The following is a 20,852-nucleotide window of genomic DNA, read 5'->3' as shown; positions in this document are numbered from 1 at the left end:
AGTTCAAATCCACCAGGTGCTCCTTGAAAACTCTATGGGGCAGTTCTATACTGTCCTATGGGGTCGCTATGAGTTGGAATCAATTCGATGGCACTGGGTTTGTTTTTTTTCTTTTTTTTTATTCCCAAATGTAGCAGCTAACCTAAATGTTGTGTTGATGTTTCTCTCACTTTTTTAATAAAACAGTTTTACACATATCACTCATTTCCCTAAAGAATATATTAATTAGATTTGATTGGTTTTGAACTTTAAATAAATGGAATGATACTGTATGTATTCTTCCATGGCTTGTATTTTTTTCCCAAATAGTATGTTTTTGAGACTTATCAGTGTTTGATGCATATAGATAAAACTCACTAATTCATTCTATAATATGTGTAAGGAGCCGTAGTGGCACAATGATTATGCATTTGGCTGCTACCCAAAAAGTCAGAGGTTCAAACCCACCAGGAGAAAAGACCTGGCAATTTGCTCCTGTAAAGATTTACAGCCTAGGAAACCCTATGACGCAGTTCTATTCCACGTTATATGGCAGCTAGGAATTGAAGTCAACTCAATGGCATACACAACAACAACCAATAATAATACTGCGTGAGTCTTTGGAGAAGTACAGCCAGAATGCTCCTTGGAAAAGAGGATGCCAAGACTTTGTCTTACGTACTTTGGACTTGTTATCAGTAGGGATCAGTCCCTGGAGAAGGACATCATGCTTGGTAAAGTAGAGAGTCAGCAAAAAAGAGGAAGACCCTCAATGAAATAGACTGACATAGGACTGTCAATTAATGATCTTTCAGGCTTATGTCTTTAATCCAAATAGAATTAATTTCTGTATATGATGAGTTGGGATCAAGTTACTATTATTATTTTTACTATGAGAATGACAAGTTCTATTTATTGAAAGAGCTGCAGTAACACTTACTTTTTCCTTTTTTTAGGCTACTATACACAAGTTTTGTTTCCATTGTCTCTATTCTGTTCATTTTAAAGGCTCTTGGCAAAGGAGTCCTACCCCTCAAAAAAGGTAAACACATTTTGTTTTTTGTTGTTCTTTTTTAGAACTGAATTGATTTTATAATTGAATTTGTAGAGTACCATCATCTTTGTAAGAGTTTCTTACAATCCAGGTATATGGTATAGAAGACAAATTTTTATGTCTTATTTCATTTTTTTTTTTCAGGTATTTTGTATGTAATTTTTTTCTAAAAAGTCTCATACATGTTTTCTTAGATTTATTGCTGGTACTTTAAAATTTTTAATATTATTAGAAATGTTATATTTTTCATTGTTCAAATGTTTAATTTTATCAATTTAACTGTGTCCATTGAGAAAAACATAGATTTTGCTCCTTTAATTTACTAAAGTGGAGAAATACATTGATGGGTTTCTACTGTTAAACCACCTTTTGTTCCTGAGACATATGCAACTCAGTGATGCTGTATTTTCCTTTTCATGCATTGTTGCCGTCCATTTACTGCCATTGAGATTTTTACATCCATATTCATGAACGAGACTGGCCTTTTCATTCCTTTTTCATACTGTAACTGTCTTGTTTAAAATCAACCTATTCTATTATCAGGGTTGTATTGGCCTCATAAATAAGTTGAAGAACGCTCAATGAGTATAAAAAAGGAATTAGGTATTTTGTTCCACAAATGTTTGGTAGAATTTGCCTTAAAAAAAAATCTAGATTTGTGCTTTCTTTGCTGAAAGGATTTTTACTGCTGAGCCTACTTTAGACATGTAATAGGACCAATAATTTTTCCTTGCATCTCTGCCTCAATTAGATCTGTTGTGTTTCTTGTGATTTGTCTATCTCACTTAATTAAAAAAATACATTGGTATTAAATTATTCGTGTGATTATCTTTTTTAATCTTGGCTGCTTCTGAAGATAGACCTTTTTTATTCCAAGGAATGTATACTGTAAGTTAGCTCTTTTTTCTTGATCAGTTTCCTGGTTGTTTACACTGTTATTACTCTTCTCGAAGGACTATAATTTGAGTTGGTCCATCTTCATGTTCAAGTTCATTATTTCTACTGCTTTTTCCTTCATACTATTTTATCTTTTATTCAATTGTTCTATATTTTAATTTATTAATTTATACAGTAATTTTGTACTATTGACATTTTGATGATATTAGATGACTTCAGAGAAGAACCTGCTCTGTCTTTCCACTTAATTCAGATTTTTTTTTAAGTTTGTCAGCTGCTGTTTTTATTTCATTTGTTTTATTTTTAAATTACACACATTAAAACAGACTTCACAGGGACTGGAAGGAAGGAGGGGACAGGAAAGCTAGTAATAGGGAACCCAGGGTTGAGAAGCGAGAGTGTTGCCATGTCGTGTGGTTGCTAACCAATGTCATACAACAATGTGTGTACTAACTGATAAGAAACTAGTTTGTTCTGTAAGCCTTCATCTAAAGTACAATAATAATAATAAGTTCAATTAAAAAAAAGAACTTGCTTCAATTTTGTTCTTTTCTGTTTTGTTTTTGCGTGTGGAGGGTCCTACGAGTTTTGTTTTTTTTTTTACTGTGCTTTAAGTGAAAGTTTACAACACGAGTCCGTCTCTCACACATAAATTTGTATACACCATGCTACATACTCCCAATTGCTCTCCCCATAATGAGACAGCCCACCCAATTGACTTAGATGTCCCCTGAAACCATGGTCCCCAAACCCACCCCTCCCTTGCTACTCTAGCCTTCGAAGCATTCAGTTTATTCAGGAAACTTCTTTGCTTTTGGTCGAGTCCAGTTGTGCTGACCTTGCCTCTCTTGTGTGCTGTCTCTCCCTTCACCTAAAGTAGTTCTTATCTACTATCTAATTAGTGAATATCCCTCTCCCATGCTCCCTACCCCCCCTTCTCGAAACCATCAAAGATTATTTTCTTCCCTGTTTAATCTGTTTCTCACGTTCTTATAATAGTGATCTTATACAATATTTGTCTTTTTGCAACTGACTAGTTTCACTCAGCATAATGCCTTCCAGATTCCTCCATGTTATGAAATGTTTCACAGATTCATCACTGTTCTTTATGGATGTGTAGTATTCCACTGTGTGAATATACCATAATTCATTTATCCATTCATCCACTGATGGACACCTTGGTTGCTTCCATCTTTTTGCTATTGTAAACAGTGCTGCAATGAATGTGGGTGTGCATATCTCTGTTGGTGTAGAGGCTTTTATTTCTCAAGGATCTATTCCAAGGAGTGGGATTGCTAGATCATATGGTAGTTCTATTTCAGCTTTTTAAGGAAGCCCCAAATCCATTTCCAAAGTAGTTGTACCATTTTACATTCCCACCAGCAGTGTATAAGTGTCCCAGTCTCTCCGCAACCTCTCCAACATTTATTATTTTGTGTTTTTTGGATTAATGCCAGCCTTGTTGGAGTCACATGAAATTTCATTGTGGTTATGATTTGCATTTCTCTAATGGCTGCTGATTGTGAGCATTTCCTCATGTATGTGTTAGCTACTTGAATGTCTCCTTTAGTGAAGTGTCTGTTCATATCTTTTGCCAATTGTTTAATTGGGTTGTTTGTCTTTTTGTAGTTGAGTTTTTGCAGTATCATGTAGATTTTAGAGATCATGTGCTGATCGAAAACGTCATAGCTAAAAACTGTTTCCCAGTCTGCAGGTAATCTGTTTAATCTTTTGGTGAAGTCTTTGGATGAGCATCCCAGAAAACCAGTGCCATCGACCAATAGGTGTTTGATTTTTAGGCACTCCCAGTTATCCAGTTTCTTTTCTCCATTGTTAGTAATGTTTTGTATATTGTTTATACCATGTATTAGAGCTCCTAACATTGTCCCTATTTTTTCTTCCATGATCTTTACTGTTTTAGAGTTTATATTTAGTTCTTTGATCCATTTTGAGCTCATTTTTCTGCATGGTGTGAGGCATGTAACTTGTTTTATTTTTTTGAAGATGTCTTTTCCCCATTTAACTGCTTTGGGGCCTTTGTCAAATATCAGTTGCTCATATGTGGATGGATTTACGTCTGGATTCTCAATTCTGTGTCATTGGCCTATTTATCTGTTGTTGAACCAGTGCCACGCTGTTTTGACTACTGTGGCAGTATAATAGTTTCTAAAATCAGGTAGAGTGAGGCCTACCACTTTGTTCTTCTTTTTCAGTAATGCTTTACTTATCTGGGGCCTCTTTCCCTTCCATATGAAGTTGGTGATTTGTTTCTCCATCTCATTAAAAAACGTCCTTGGAATTTGGATCGTAATTGCATTAAATGTATAGATCGCTTTTGGTAGAACAAAGATTTTTATAATGTTAAGTCTTCCTATCCATGAGCAAGGTATGTTTTTCCACTTACCTAGGTGTTTTTGGTTTCTTGCAGAAGTGTTTTTAGTTTTCTTTGTGTAAGTCTTTTACATCTCTGGTAAGATTTATTCCTAAATATTTTATCTTCTTGGGGGCTACTATAAATGGTATTGATTTGGTGATTTCCTCTTCAATGTTCTTTTTGTTGGTGTAGAGGTATCCAACTGATTTTTGTGTTTACCTTGTATCCTGATGCTCTGCTGAACTCTTCTATTAGTTTCAGTAGTTTTTTTGAGGATTCCTTAGGGTTTTCTGTGCGTAAGATCATGTCATCTGCAAATAGAAATACTTTTACTTCTTCCTTGCCAACCTGGATGCCCTTTATTTCTTTGTCTAGCCTAAATTGCTCTGGCTAGGAGTTCCAGTACAATGTTGAATAACAGCGGTGATAAAAGACATCCTTGTCTGGTTCCAGATCTCAAAGGGAATGCTTTCAGACTCTCTCCATTTAGGATGATGTTTGCTATTGGCTTTGTATAAATGCCCTTTATTATGTTGAGGAGTTTTCCTTCTATTCCTATTTTGCTGACAGTTTTTATCATGAATGAGTGTTGAACTTTGTCAAATGCCATTTCTGCATCAGTTGATAAAATCATGTGGTTCTTGTCTTTTGCTTTATTTGATGAATTACATTAATTGTTTTTCTAATGTTGAACCATCCCTGCATACCCGGTATGAATCCTATTTGGTCATGGTGAATTATTTTTTTGATATGTTGTTGAATTCTACTGGCTAGAATTTTGTTGAGGATTTTTACATCTAAGTTCATGAGGGATATAGGTCTGTAATTTTCTTTTTTTTGTGGTGTCTTTACCTGGTTTTGATATCAGGGATATACTGGCTTCATAGAATGAATTTGGTAGTATTCCACCTTTTTCTAGTCTCTGAAATACCTTTAGTAGTAGGAGTGTTAACTCTGAAAGGGGTGTTAATTCTTCTCTGAAAGTTTGGTAGAACTCTGCGGTGAAGCCATCCCAGCCAGAGCTTTTTTTCATTGGGAGTTTTTTGATTACCTTTTCAATCTCTTCTTTCATTACGGATCTATTTAGTTGTTCTACCTCTGTTTGTGTTAGTTTAGGTAGGTAGTGTGTTTCTAGGGGTTCATCCATTTCTTCTAGGTTTACAAATTTGTTAGAGTACAATTTTTCATAGTAATATGATATGATCCTTTTAATTTCAGTTGGTTCTGTTGTAATATCGCCCATCTCCTTTCTTATTAGGGTTATTTGCTTCGTCTCCTGTTTTTCTTTTGTCAGTTTGGCCAAAGGTTTATCAACTTTGTTGATTTTTTTCAAAGAACCAGCTTTTGGTCTTGTTAATTCTTTCATTGTTTTTCTGTTTTCTATTTCATTTAGTTCTGCTCTAATTTTTATTATTTGTTTTCTTCTAGTGCCTGAGGATTTCTTTTGTTGCTCTCTTTCTATTTGTTCAAGTTCTAGGGATAATTCTGTGATTATGGCCCTTTCTTCTTTCTGAATGTGTGCATTTACTGATATAAATTGACCTCTGAGCACTGCTTTCACTGTGTCCCAAAGGTTCTGATAGGAAGTGTTTTCATTCTCATTGGATTCCCTGATTTTCCTTATTCCATCCTTAATGTCTTCTATTATCTAATCTTTTTTGAGCAGAGTATTGTTCAGTTTCCAAGTGTTTGATTTCTTTTCCCTGCTTTTTCAGTTATTGATTTCCTCTTTTATGGCCTTATGGTCAGAGAAGATGCTTTGTAATATTTCAATGTTTTGGATTCTGCTAAGGCTTGCTTTATGACCTAATATGCAGTCTATTCTGGAGAATGTTCCATGTGCATTAGAAAAGAAAGTACACTTGGCTGCTGTTGGGTGGAGTGTTCTGTACATATCTATGAGGTCAAGTTGATTGATTGTGGCATTTAGATCTTTATTGAGCTTCCTTCTGAATGTCCTCTCCTTTACCAAAAGTGGTGTGTTGAAGTCTCCTACTATTATTGTGGAGCTGTCTATCTCACTTTTCAGTGCTGATAGAGTTTGTTTTACGTATCTTGCAGCCCTGTCATTTAATATTGTCATATCTTCTTGGTATATTGTCCCTTTAATCATTATATAGTGTCCTTCCTTATCCTTTTTGATGGATTTAACTTTAAAGTCTATTTTGTCAGAAATTAATATTGCCACTCCTGCTCTTTTTTGATTGTTGTTTGCTTGATATATTTTTTTCCATCCTTTGACTTTTAGTTTGTTTGTGTCTCTAAGTCTAAGGTGTGTCTCTTGGAGGCAGCATATAGATGGATCATGTTTCTTTATCCATTCTGCCACTCTCTGTCTCTTTATTGGTGCATTTAATCCATTTACATTGAGCGTAATTATTTTTTATGAATTTTGTGCTGTCATTTTGACACCTTTTGTTTGTGTGTTATTGACACTTTCTTTTTCCCACTTAATTTTATGTAATGAGTAGATTATCTTTATATATTGTCCTTTCCTCATATTCGTTGTTGTTGATTTTGTTTCTGCTGAGTCTCTATTTTTTTCTTGTATTTTATTTTACTGTGTAGGATAGTTTGTCTCCTTTTTGGTTACCTTATTACTTACACCTATATTTCTAAATTTAAACCTAACTTTTATTTCCTTGTATCACCTTGTCTTCCCCTCCATGTGGAAGATCTAAGACTACATTTCTTAGTTCTCTTTACGGTTTTAATGTTGTCTTCTTTTGCATAATAACATTGCTGTTTCCCTGTTTTGAGCATTTTTTCTTGATTTATTTTTGTGCTTTCCCTGTCTGGGTTGACTTCTGGTTGCTCTGCCCAGTGTCCTAGTTTTGGGTTGATACCTGATATTATTGATTTTCTAACCAAAGAACTCCCTTTAGTATTTCTTGTAGTTTTGATTTGGCTTTTATGAATTCCCTAAACTTCTGTTTTTCTGGAAATGTCCTAATTTCACCTTCATATTTGAGAGACAGTTTTGCTGGATATATGATTCTTTGCTCGCAATTTTTTATATGCGTCATCCCACTGCCTTCTTGACTGCATGGTTTCTGCTGAGTAGTCCAAGCTTATTCTTATTGACTCTCCTTTGTAGGTGCCTTCCATTTATCCCTAACTGCTCTTGAAATTCTCTCTTTATCTTTGATTTTGGCAAGTTTAATTATAATACATCTTGGTGACTTTCCTTTAACATCTAACTTACGTGGAGTTTGATGAACATCTAGTATAGATATCTTTCACGATATCAGGAAAGTTTTCTGCCAACAAATCTTTGACAATTCTGTCTGTATTTTCTGTTATCCCTCACTTTTCTGGTATTCCAGTCACTCGTAGGTTATTTCTCTTGATAGAGTCCCACATGACTCTTAAGGTTTCTTCATTTTTTTTTTTATTCTTTTATCTGATTTTTCTTCAGATATATTCCTGCTAAGTGCTCTGTCTTCAAGGTCAGAAATTCTGGCTTCTACTTGCTCAATTCTGCTCATCTGACTTTGTTTTGAGTTGTCTACTTCTGTAACTTTATTGTTAATCTTCTAAATTTTTTGATTGTTGTCTGTCTATGGATTTTTCCAGCTTATAAAATTTTTCATTATGTTCCTGAAGAATCTTTTTAATTTCTTCAGCTGCTTTATCTGTGTGTTCCTTGGCTTGTTCTGCATATTGCCTCATTTCCTTCTTAAAAGGTTCTGTATATTAATCTTTTGTATTCTGTTTCTGGTAATTCCAGGAAGGCACTTTCATCTAGAAGATCCCTTGATTCTTTGTTTTGAGAGCTTGTTGAGGTGATCATGGTCTGTTTCTTTATGTGACTTGATATTGACTGTTGGCTCCGAGCCATCTGTAAGTCATTGTATTAGTTTATTTTATGTTTGCTTATTGTGTTGTAGCTTCTTGCTTCGTTTTGTTTTGATATGCCCAGATGGGTTGCTTGAGTGAGCTAGCTTGATTATTTTTGCCTTTGGAGCTCTGACATCCTGTCCCCAGATGGCTAGAGGTGTTATCAGGTATATCAGTCTAGGAGTCCATTCACTTTCTTGTATGAAATCAGCTCAGGTGTCCAGGTAGCTGATTATCAAGTGTGTGGTACAGGCTGTGCCCTGCAGTCTTAGAGTGGCAGGGGTGATTGGTGTAGGTACCGGTATCTGGTTTCAGCAGGAGGTCACACTCTGAACAAGGCAGGGGACTGAGAATCATCCCCTAAGTTTCTCTGAAGAAATCGTGTCCTTGTTCCCTAGAGCGTACAGGTGGGTGGGTACTGCAGATGGACCATGGGCGTGCCATATTTTTGGTTGTAAGGACTGGGAGATACCAGTTATCCTTGGACCCCTACCACAAGTGGCCGGGTGACCCGAGTAGAGGCACCAGTCCTTAGGCCCCTGATGTGGGTAGGCGAGGACTGTGTTTAATAGGCAAAGCAATATCACACGTCAAACAGCCACCTCTGCACCACAGAGCTGAAACAATTGTACCCTGCCAACAAGGTCCTGTTTTCCAGGAATAGGCCCACACAGGTCAATGCAGAGGGGAAAGGAACTCAATATCCACAGTCTGTTTAAGCCTGGACAGGAGCCACTTCTGTCCTGAGCTCCCCCAGTTAGTGGAGCTGGTAAATTATATTTTCCCCCAGTTGCAAATTTATCCCTTCCCCAAGGCTGGGAGGATGGCTCTATACACTCAACAGGGCCTATCTCAGGCCCAGGGAAGTTAATCACTGAAGCTGGCTTGGGAGCGGGGGGCATGGTAAAATGTGTGCAAGCACTTAGCTTTTGCAGAGAGAGCCATTCTTCTTTGGTTCTGGAGGTGTAAGTAGGCTGTGTGGCTGGCTGCTTCTCCCTGAGGAAACTGATATCAAACACAAGTACCATTCTGCTGCAGCCGCTCCCAGGAATGGTGTCTGAGGGCTCCCGGCAATTCAGGTCCAGTAACTCCTCTCTGCCTCTGAACTGTCTCTTCCTCCCCCTGCCCCTCATTTCATTTTCTAACCTTGCCTTTGATGTTCAGGTCTCCTAGCTGGTCATAAATATACTCATTTCACTTGTTTTTTCAGGTCTTTGTTTTAAGAGGTCTTGCTGGAAGCATCTGTCTATTCCTCCATCTTTAGGTCCTATGAGTTTTGACACAGATTTGAATCTGTGTTGCCACCACTGCAATCTGGATACAGAATAACTCTGTCTCTCCCAACATCTCCTTGTATTGCCTTTTGTAGCCATGCACCCCTCCTGTCCCTAACTCTGGGGAATCACCAATATGTTCTCCATCACTCCAGTCACATCTTTTCAAGAATACCATAAAAAGAACATCATAACAAATGTAACACTTTGAGACTGGTTTCTTTTGTTCAGCAAAATTCTCTCAGATTGTCCAAGTCACTGTGTGTGTCAATAGTTTATTCCTTCTTGTTGTGGAGAAGTATTCCATTATATGGGTTCCAAAGTATGGATTCCATTGTATGGTTGTATCACTATTTGGTTATTAATTCATGTGTTGAAGGACGCTTGGAATGTTCCCAGTTTTGGGTATAAGTAGGTCTACTCTAAGCTGTAACACATATTTCTTGTGTGAGCATGAGTGTCAGTTCTCTAGGGAAAATATCTACAAGAAGAATTACCGGGTAAGAAGTGTATATGTAGCTACATTAGAAATTGCCAAAGTGTTTTCTAGAGCAGCTATGCCATTGTACACTCCCACCAGCAATGCATGACAGTTTCAGTAGCTACATATCCTAGTGAGCATTTGTGTAGTCAGTACTTGTAATTTTAGCCATATTAATAGGGTGCAAAAAAAATTTTTTTTTTGTGGTACCTCAGGAAACCCTGATGGTGTAGTGGTTAAGAGCTACGGCTGCTGACCAAAAGGTCAGCAGTTCAAATTCACGAGGTGCTCCTTGGAAACTCTATGGGGCAGTTCTACTCTGTCCTGTAGAGTTGCCATGAGTCAGAATCGACTCGACAGCAATGGTTTTTTTTTTTTTTTTTGGTGGTACCATAAGATTGTTTTAATTCATATTTTCCTAATGCCTAATGATTTTTTTTTAATGATGCTGAACATCTTCTCCTGTGCTTCTTTACCTCCTGCATATCTGCTTTGGTGAGGTTTCTGTTCAAGTATTTTTCCCATTTTTCAACCGGGTTGTTTGTTTCCCTACTGTTGAGATTTCTTTATATTTGATTGTTCATATTTGGATATGAGGTGTGCAAATATCTTTCACCAGTATGTAGCTTGTTCTTTATTATTATTATTCACTAGTTTCTTTTACAGAGAAAAAATGATGATAATGTTGTTGTTAGGTGCCATAGAGTCGATTTTCAACTGAGAGTAACTCCATGCAACAGAGTAGAATTGCCCCTTACAGTTTTCTAGGCTATAATCTTTAAACTCATACGTCAGCTTGTAATCTTACCCACACATCTGTCAGTTTTTTGTATTGAGGTGACTTGTGTGTTGCTGTGAAGCTGGAAGCTATGCCACTGGTATTTCAAATTCTAGCAGGGTTGCCCTTGGAGGACAGGTTTCAATGGAGCTTAAAGACTAGGAAGAAGGGCCTGGTAGTCTATTTCTGAAAAAAATTAGCCAGTAAAAAACCTTATGAATAGCAGCAGAACATTGTCTAATATAGTGTCAAAAGATGAGCTCCTCAGGTTGGAAGGCACTGAAAATATGACTGGGGAAGAGCTGCCTCCTCAAAGTAGAGTTGACCTTGATGTGGAAGGAGTCAAGCTTTTATGACCTTCATTTGCTGATGTGTCATGACTCAACATGAGAAAAACGGCTGCAAACATCCATTAATAATCAGAATATGGAATGTATGAAGTAGGGATCTAGGAAAATTGGAAATTGTCAAAAATGAAATGAGACATACAAACATTGATACTGTAGGCATTATTGAGCTGAAATGGACAGCTATGGTCATTTTGAATTGGACAATCATATGGCCTACTATGCCAGGAATGACAAATTGAAGAGAAATGGTGTCACATTCATCACCAAAAAGAACATTTCAAGATCTATCCTGAAGTGCAATACTGACAGTGATAAGGTAATACTTATACACCAACAAGGAAGACCAGTTAATACGACTTTATAAAAATGTACACACCAACCACTAATGCCAAAGATGAGGAAACTGAAAATTTTTAGGAACTTCCACAGTCTGAAATTGATTGAACATGCGATCAGGATGCACTGATAACTACTGGAGATTGGAATGGGAAAGTTGGAAAGAAAGAAGAAGGGTTAATAGCTGGAAAATATGGCGTTGGTGATAGGAACAATGCAGGAGATCACATGACTGAATTGTGCAAAACCAATGACCTCATTGCAAATACCTTTTTTTACCAACATAAATGGAGACACATGGACCTCACCAGATGGAATACACAGGAATGAAATCAACTATATCTGTGGAAAACCACAATGGAAAAGTTCAATATCATCAGCCTGAACAAGGTCAGGGTCCAACTGTGGAACAGACCATCAATTACTCACATGCAAATACAAGTTGAAACTGAAGAAAATTAGAACAAGTCAATGATAGCCAAATTATGACCTTGAATATATCCCACCTGAATTTAGAGATCATCTTAAGAATAGATCTGACACTTTGAACGCTGATGACTAAAGACCAAAAGAGCTGTGGAAAGACATCAAGGACAGCATACATGAGGAAAGCAAGAGGTCATTAAAAAGAGAGGAGAGAAAGGAAAGCCCTAAATGGATGTCAGAAGAGACCCTGAAACTTACTCTTGAACACTGAGTAGCTAAAGCAAAAGGAAAAAATGACGAAGTAAAAGAGCTAAACAGAAGAATTCAAAGGGTGGCTCAAAAAGACAAAGTAAAGTATTATGATGACAGGTGCAAAGACCTGGAGCTAGAAAACCAAAACCAAGGAATACACTGCATTTCTCAAGCTGAAAGAACCAAAGAAAAAATTCAAGCCTCGAGTTGCAATAGTGAAGGATTCTACAGGGAAAATATTTAAGGACGCAGAAAGCATCAAAAGAAGATGGAAGGAATGGACAGAGTCGCTATACCAAAAAGAATTGGTCGACGTTCAACCATTTCAGGAGGTAACATGTGATCAGGAACCTAGGGTACTGAAGGAAGAGGTCCAGGCTGTACTGAAGGCATTGGCAAAAAACAAGTCTCCTGGAATTGACGGAATGTCAATTGAGATGTTTCAACAATCGGATGCAGAGCTGGAAGTGCCCACTCATCTATGCTCAGAAATTTGGAAGACAGCTTCCTGGCCAACTGACTGGAAGAGATCCACATTTGTACCCGTTCCAAAGAAAGGTAATCCAATCAAATGAGGAAATTATTGGACAATATCATTAATATCACACACAAGTAAAATTTTGCTCAAGATCATTCAAAATCTGCTGCAGCAGTATATCGACAGGGAACTGCCAGAAATTCAGGCCAGATTTAGAAGAGGATGTGGAACCAGGGATATCATTGCTGATGTCAGATAGATCCTGGCTGAAAGTAGAGAATACCTAAAGATGTTTACCTGTGTTTTATTGACTATGCAAAGGCATTGGACAATAACAAACTATGGACTACATTGTGGAGGATGGGAATTGTGCTCATAAGAAATCTGTACATGGATCAAGAGGCAGTCTTTCAAACACAAGGGGATACTGCATGGTTTAAAGTCAGGAAAGGTGTGCCTCAGGGTTGTATGTTTTCACCATACCTATTCAATCTGTATGCTGAGCAAATAATCTGAGAAACTGAACTATTTGAAGAAGGAGGCATCAGGATTGGAGGAAAACTCATTAACAGCATGCATTATGCAGATGATGCAATTTTGCTTGCTGAAAGAGAAGACGGCTTGAAGCACTTACTGATGAAGATCAAAGACTACAGCCTTCAGTATGAATTGCACCTCAACATAAAGAAAACAAAAATCCTCACAAATGGACCAATAAGCAACATCGTAATGAACGGAGAAAAGACTGAGGCTGTCGCTGGTTTCCTTTTACTTGGATCCACAATCAACACCCATGGAAGCAGCAATCGAGAAATCAAAAGATGCTTTGCATTGGGCAAATCCTCTGCAAAAGACCTCTCTAAAATGTTCAAAAGCAAAGATGTCACCTTGAGGACCAAGGTGGGCCTGACCCAAGCTGTGGTGTTTTCAATCATATCGTATGCATGCAAAAGCTGGACGATGAATAAGGAAGACTGACGAAGAATTGATGCCTTTGGATTGTGATGTTGATGAAGAATATTGAATATACTGCCAAAAGAATGAACAAATCTTTCTTGGAAGAAGTACAACTAGAATGCTCCTTAGAAGCAAGAATGGTGAGACTACATCTTATGTACTTTGGACATGTTATCAGGAGGGATCAGTCCCTAGAGAAGGACACCATGCTTGGTAAAGTAGAGGGTCAACAAAAAAGAGGAAGACTCTCGAGATGGGTTGACACAATGGCTGCAACAATGGGCTCAAGCATGGCAACAATTGTGAGGATGGCCCAGGACTGGGAAGTGTCTCATTCTGTGGTTCAAAGGGTGGCTATGAGCCAGAAGTGACCGGATGGCACCTAACAACAACAACAAAGATAAGAAACACTATAAGAGATAAGCCTAGTAATAGATTGCACAAGGTACAAGCTATAAATTAATCACGTATATCTGCAGTTTTACTTACTTTCATACTTTTGAACCCAATTATTTTTTTCTTTTTTGTTTTTAATCAGGTTCATCAGGGTTTATCTACTTGTGGATCTATTCAAAGACATATCTCTTAGAATTATTTGTTTTGTGCTACTTTTTGTTTTGTAATTATTAATTTTAGATTTCATTGTATTAATCTTTTTATTTTATGCTGCTCTTATGTCCTTTCTGTAGCATTAAATACCTAATTTTATATATATATATATATATATGTTTTGTTTGTTTGTTTACTTTATATAAGAAGGCTTTCTACCTTCCTCCATTACAGGTGAAGTTTTCTCCTACCATGGCAGGTCAGTAGGTATGAGATGCTTTCCTTTTCTTCATTTCTTGTCAGTTTGAAACATCAAGCATCATTTACACTCTGAGTCAAGTGACCTCTATGAGGCGATACTTCATTTTCAGAACTTAAATATTTTTCTCACCATTTTAGTAGTAATATTTAACTTTGTTGGCTTACAATTGAATGAAAAAACCCTATGAAATCACTACCAGTTTTAAAATTTGTTTTTATTTTTTGCCATATACGTGATTGATTTTGAATAATCCACATACACAGAAAAGATTACACTATTAAAAATTCTGTATAACCAAAAAAAGAAACCTGTTGCTGTGGAGTAGACGCCACCTCCTGGTGACGACATGTGGTTGCTGTGGAGTGGACTCCACCTCCTGGTGACGCCATGTGGTTGCTGTGGAGTGGACTCCACCTCCTGGTGACGCCATGTGGTTGCTGTGGAGTAGACTCCACCTGTGGTGACGCCATGTGGTTGCTGTGGAGTAGACTCCACCTCCTGGTGACGCCATGTGGTTGCTGTGGAGTAGACTCCACCTCCTGGTGACGCCATGTGTTCCAGAGTAGAGCTGCTCCACAGGATTTTCTTGGCTGTAGTCTTTACAGAAGCAGATCACCAGGACTTTCTCCCATGGTTCTGCTGGATGGGTTTGAACCTCCAACTTTTTGGTTAGCAGTTGAGCACAAGCTGTTTGCACCATCCAGGAACCTGAAAAGTTCTGTATATGTCTGCTGAATTCAGTTTATTCATTGCATAATCCAATAAATCTTTTGTCTGTTTTAGTTTTTGTTCAACACATTTGATTATGAAACAGATGGAATTTCTATTACACTTTTATTCAGAGCTGGTATTTGTAAAGATTTTTCTTTATTTAGTAGATATATTTCCGGTATGCAAATTTGTGACTTATAATTTCTTCAGAAATTATGACTCTTGTAATTATATAATATTATATGCTTTTTCCTGTTTACTATTTTCACCTTAAATTCTAAAATTTCACTAGAAAATTAATACGTATGCTTTTTTTTTTTTTTTGCGTTTGCCTAGAAAGTCTGTTCATTTCAACATTTATTTCTGTTAAAGCTGTCTGATGCCAACTGCACGTAGCTTTTTTTTTTTTTTTTAAATCCCAATATGCCAGGCTTGTCATTTAAGGGAAGTAGTCAGACTGTTAATATTTAGTGTAACAGATGATGGACTTGGTTTTTCTCCTTTCAACTTATTTACTGATGATTCTGATTTTTCTTCAATGTGCTATTATTATTTTTACTAGTCTTCTTCCTCTTATTATTTGTTCAAATTGTTACTTGGGGACATTTTTTCACTTTTGGGCTTGGGGTCCTCCTACACTTTTTCTTTCTAAGAAATGGTCCGTCCTTTACTCTGCTATTAAATGCAAAGTAGTAGACTTTTCGCCATGTTGTTGTTGTTAGGTGGTGCCAGTTGATGACCCTATGCACAACAGAACAAAATACTGCCCAGTTTTGTGCTATCCTCACAATCCTTGTTATGCTTATGCAGCCACTGTGTCAACCCATCTCATGGAGGGTCGTCCTCTTTTTTGCTGACCCTCTACTTTACAAAGCATGATGTCTTTCTCCAGGGCCAGGTCGCTGCTGATAACACGTCCAAATTATGTGAGACAAAGTCTCACCATCTGTGCTTTTAAGGAACATTCTGGTTGTCCTTCTTTCAAGACAGATTTGTTTTGTTCTTTTGGGAGTTCGTGGTATAGTCAATATTCTTCACCAATGCCATAATTGAAAGACGTCAATTCTTCATTGGTTCTCCTTATTCAGTGTCCAGCTTTCGTGTACATATGAGGCCATTGAAAATCACCATGAAAACCTACCATGATGGCTCTCATTTCCCCATTTCTTCCAAACAAGATGACATGTTTAAAATATCCTTACCTTCTTCCTCCCACCTTGATATTTTTGAAGCACTTTCATTCTCCACCTCCCTCTGTCCCCGGGTTTTGTTACAATGACCCCAGACCCATCACTGTGGACCCGCACTGCAAGCATCTCCCCTACTGGTCCTGGGGTGTCAGCAGCTTCTGGGGTTCCACTCCATGTGCTGCGAGGTGGTCCGTCAAAGCTGCCCCTCCCACCGTCCTCTGCTCACATCTTGGGGTCTTTATTCTGGCTACTGGGCTGATGGTTAAGGTCCTCCCTTGGCCTTTCTTTAAGACACACCTGGTCAGGTTTTCTGGGTTTTCAAAGGACCCCCAATTAACACCCCTCTTCTTAGCCTGCATTCTCATTCAGTTAGGACAGGGAACAAAAATAAGACAGTGTCTGGTAGACTTTGACCCCCAGACCTAGGTAGGCTCACCCCAGGAGAGACAGCTTGGACCCTGTTGCCCCCCACCTGGTGGAGAGGAACTGGTTCCAGAAAGCTGCTGAGTCAGCCCTGAAGCCTGATGGAGCCCAGGCAAGACAGAAGGGGTCAGGGCTAAATTTCCCGGGTCAGAGGCCCAACCACCAACCACACCAGCCAAGGTAATTGCTTCTCTTCCTTTTCCCAGATACAGGGCACAGATGTACAGGGAGAAGACAGTATCTCCAGAGAAGCAAATGCCGGCAGTGGAAACAGCCTTGCCTTCTATCAGAAGGCGTGGGCCATGCCGTCTCGGGGTAGGGGGGAGCTCTCACTCTGCCTTGCCTGGCTTCTGTGAGCCTGCACTGGATGCACCGGGAGAGGTGGCCAGTCCTCCCACAGTCCTGGGGAGGTGGTGAGAAGGATGGGACTCCACCCTTCACTGGGGCAGTGTGATGCATGTGGTGACCAGAAGCAAGTCTCTGTGCTATTGTCACACCCCTCTGTCTTTCCGGGTGTCTGTCTCTCTTTTCTGCGAAATGAAATGATTAAAGCAATTAGCTCCTGAAGACATCAATAGCTCTGAGTACCTGTGCTTGTAAATTTTATTCATGGAAGCAAATACGATTATAGTGAGAACATGGCAGCAAATTGTTTCCCAGAGCAAATTTTATTTTTTAAGGCAACTGTGCCGTCTTAATTCTGTTCTTCCTCCTGTCAGAATCTTGATAGTGGAAGTGCTCAAATCTCTTTCTCAGAATAGACTTGGAGCTGATCAGATGCTCCCTGACAGGAGGATGGTCGTGGCAGGGGGAGTCCTTGTCTGCAGGAGCCAGGGGTCAGACCTCTGAGGGTCTGGAAGAGAGGACTGTGCTTGCAATTGTGGTGCTAGAACGCGTGCCTCACCGAGCCCTTTGAAGAAAGGAGGGCAGCAGTGGTCTCTGCAGAGCTGCATTCATTCATTCGTTCATTTGTTCATCCAGAGGGTAGGTATCAAGTACCTGCCTGGTGGCTGGCATAGTTCCAGCACTGGTGTCCATGTTCCTCTTGGTGCTCGGCTGTAAACGAGCAAACCCACAATGTGTCAATTGATAATAAAAGATGGGGGGAAGGAAAGGAAGACATGCTGAGGTGGAGGGGAAGGTGAGAAACAAAGGCTTGGATCACTCAAGTGACATCCTTCAGGTCACATCTGGTCTCTCTGCCCATGAGTCCAGGCCTTTATCAGTTGTAGCAGGTTACATCGCACATAAATAGATGATTGATAGACAGGTAGACAGACAGATAGATGATATATAGTTATAATATAGATGATGGATGGATAGATGAATTAGATGACACATGAATTGTTGGATGGATAGATAGAGAGCTAGATAACAGCCAGATAGATGATAGTTATATAGGTATATGATAGATGGATAAATAGATGTGTAGATAGATAAGCGACATAGAGTTATATACATGATAGAAAAGTAGTTAGATATATACATACAGCAAGATGATATATAATTATATAGATAGATAATAGGTGGATAGATGGCTTAAATAGACGATACTCAAAAAAACTCATTGCTGATGAATCAATTTCGACTGATAGCGACCCTATAGGGCAGAGCAGAATTGCCCCATAGGGTTTTCAAGGAGAACCTGATGGATTTAATTGTTGACCTTTTGGTTAGCAGCCATAGTTTTTAACCACTACGCCACTAGGGTTTCCAGATAGATGATAGATAGACAAGTTGACGGGTGGACGGATGGATGGACAGACGGATGGACGGATGGATGGACGGACAGACAGATAGTTGGATGGATGCATGGGTAGATAGTTAAATAGATGATAGATATATGTACAGATGGATAGATACCATGTTTTTATGAAAATAATATGAGCACTCTGTGTATGTTTTCTGGTCATGCCCTCCAACAAGGAGACATCCTTGCAAATATGCTATGCTAATTTTTCTTCACCACAACATGTAAAAAAAAATGGCATAGCAGCACCCATGAAAATATATGAAATAGTTATATAGCTAGCTAGCTAGATAGAGGATAGATAAACAGACAACAGATGTTGTTGTTTTTGTTGTTAGGTGCCATCAAATCAGTTCCAACTCAAAGCAACTCTATGCACAATAGAATGAAACACTGCCTGGTCCTGTGCCATCCTCAAAATCCTTGTTATGCTTGAGCCCATCATTGCAGTCTCTGTGTCAATCCATCTCATGGAGGGTCTTCCTCTTTTTCGCTAACCCTCTGCTTTACCAAGCATGATGTCCTTCTCCAGGGGCTGGTCCCTCCTAATAACACATCCAAAGTACATGAGACGAAGTGTCATAGCTCTGTCTGGCTGTACTTCTTCTAAGACAGGCTTGTTTGTTCTTCTGACCAAAAAAAAAAAAAAACGCAAACCCGCTGCAGCTGAGTCAATTCCTACTCATAGGGACCCATAGTTTCTAAAACTGTAAATCTCTCCTAAAGCAAACTTCCACATCTTTCTCCCACCGAGCCACTGGTGGTTTCGAACCATGACTGCACCATCAGGGCTCCTGGCAGTCCATGGTATATTCAGTATTCTTCTACAATACCATAATTCAAAGGCATCAATTCTTCTTCACTCTTCTTTATTCGTTGCCCAGCTTTCTCATGCATGTGAGGCGATTGAAAATACCATGGCTTGGGTCAGGCATACCTTAGTCCTCAAAGTGATATCTTTGCTTTTTAACACTTTAAAGAGGTTCTTTTGCAGCAGATTTGCCCAACGTAATGCATATCTTGTTTTCTTGACTGCTGCTTCCATTGGCAGTGATTGTGGATCCAAGTAAAAGGAAATCTTTGACAACTTCAGTCTTTTCTCCATTTATCACGATGTGGCTTATTAGTTCAGTTGTGAGGATTTTTGTTTTCTTTATGTTGAGGTGTAATCCATACTGAAAGCTGTGGTCTTTGATCTTCATCAGTAAGTGCTTCAGGTCCTCTTCACTCTCAGCAAGCAAGGTTGTGTCACCTGCATATCGCAGGTTGTTAATGAGTCTTCCTCTAATCCTGATGCCCCATTCTTCTTCATACATTCCAGCTTCTCAGATTATTTGCTCAGCACACAGACTGAATAAGTGTGGTGAAAGCATACAACCCTGACACACACCTTTCCTGACTTTAAACCATGCACTATCCCCTTGTTTTATTCAAACAATTGCCTCTTGATCTATGTACAGATTCCTCAAGAGCACAATTAAGTATTCTGGAATCCCCCTTCTTTTCAATGTTATTCATAATTTGTTATGATCCACACAGTTGAATGCCTTTGAATAGTCCATAAAACACAGATAAACATCTTTCTGGTATTCTCTCCTTTCAGCCAAGATCCATCTGACATCAGCAATGATATCCTTTGTTCCACATCTTCTTCTGAATCTGGCTTGAATTTCTGACAGTTCCCTGAGGATGTACTGCTGCAACCACTTTTGAATAATCTTCAGCAAAATTTTACTTGTGTGTGATATTAACGATATTTGTTCAATAGTTTTTGCATTCTGTTGGATTTCCATTCTTTTGAGTGGGCACAAATATGGATCTCTTCCAGTCAATTAGCTAGGTAGCTAGCTGTCTTCCAGATTTCTTGGCATAGAAGAGTGAGCACCTCCAGCACTACATCTGTTTGTTAAAACATTTCAGTTGATATTCTGTCAATTCCTGGAGCCTTATTTTTTGAACCAGTGCCTTCAGTGCAGCTTGAACTTCTTCCTTCAGTACTATTTGTTCTTGATCATTTGCTACCTCCTGAAATGACTGAACATTGGTCACTTCTTTTTGGTACAGTGACTTTGAGTATTCCTTCCATCTTCTTTTGATATTTCATGTGTCATTGAGTGTTTTCCCCATAGAATCCTTCAGTGTTGGAGCTCAAGGCTTGAATTTTTTCTTCAGTTCTTTCAGCTTGAGAAATGCAGAACAGATTTTTCCATTTTGGTTTTCTATCTCCAGGTCTTTGCATGTTTCGTTATAATACTTTGTTTTGTCTTCTCGTGCTGCCATTTGAAATCTTCTGTTTAGCTCTTCTATTTCATCATTTCTTCCATTCACTTTATCTACTCTACATTCAAAAACAACTTTCAAAGTCTCTCCTAACTTCCATTTTGGCCTTTTCCTTCTTCCCTCTTTTTTAATGACCTCTTGCTTTCTTCATGCATTATGTCCTTTATGTCATCGCATAATCATCTGGCCTTTGGTTGTTAGTGTTCAAAGT

Source organism: Loxodonta africana, chromosome 4, assembly GCF_030014295.1.
Source record: "Loxodonta africana isolate mLoxAfr1 chromosome 4, mLoxAfr1.hap2, whole genome shotgun sequence".
Lineage (NCBI taxonomy): Eukaryota > Metazoa > Chordata > Mammalia > Proboscidea > Elephantidae > Loxodonta > Loxodonta africana.
The sequence above is the reverse complement of the archived record's forward strand: the minus strand, read 5'-3'. Positions refer to the sequence as shown.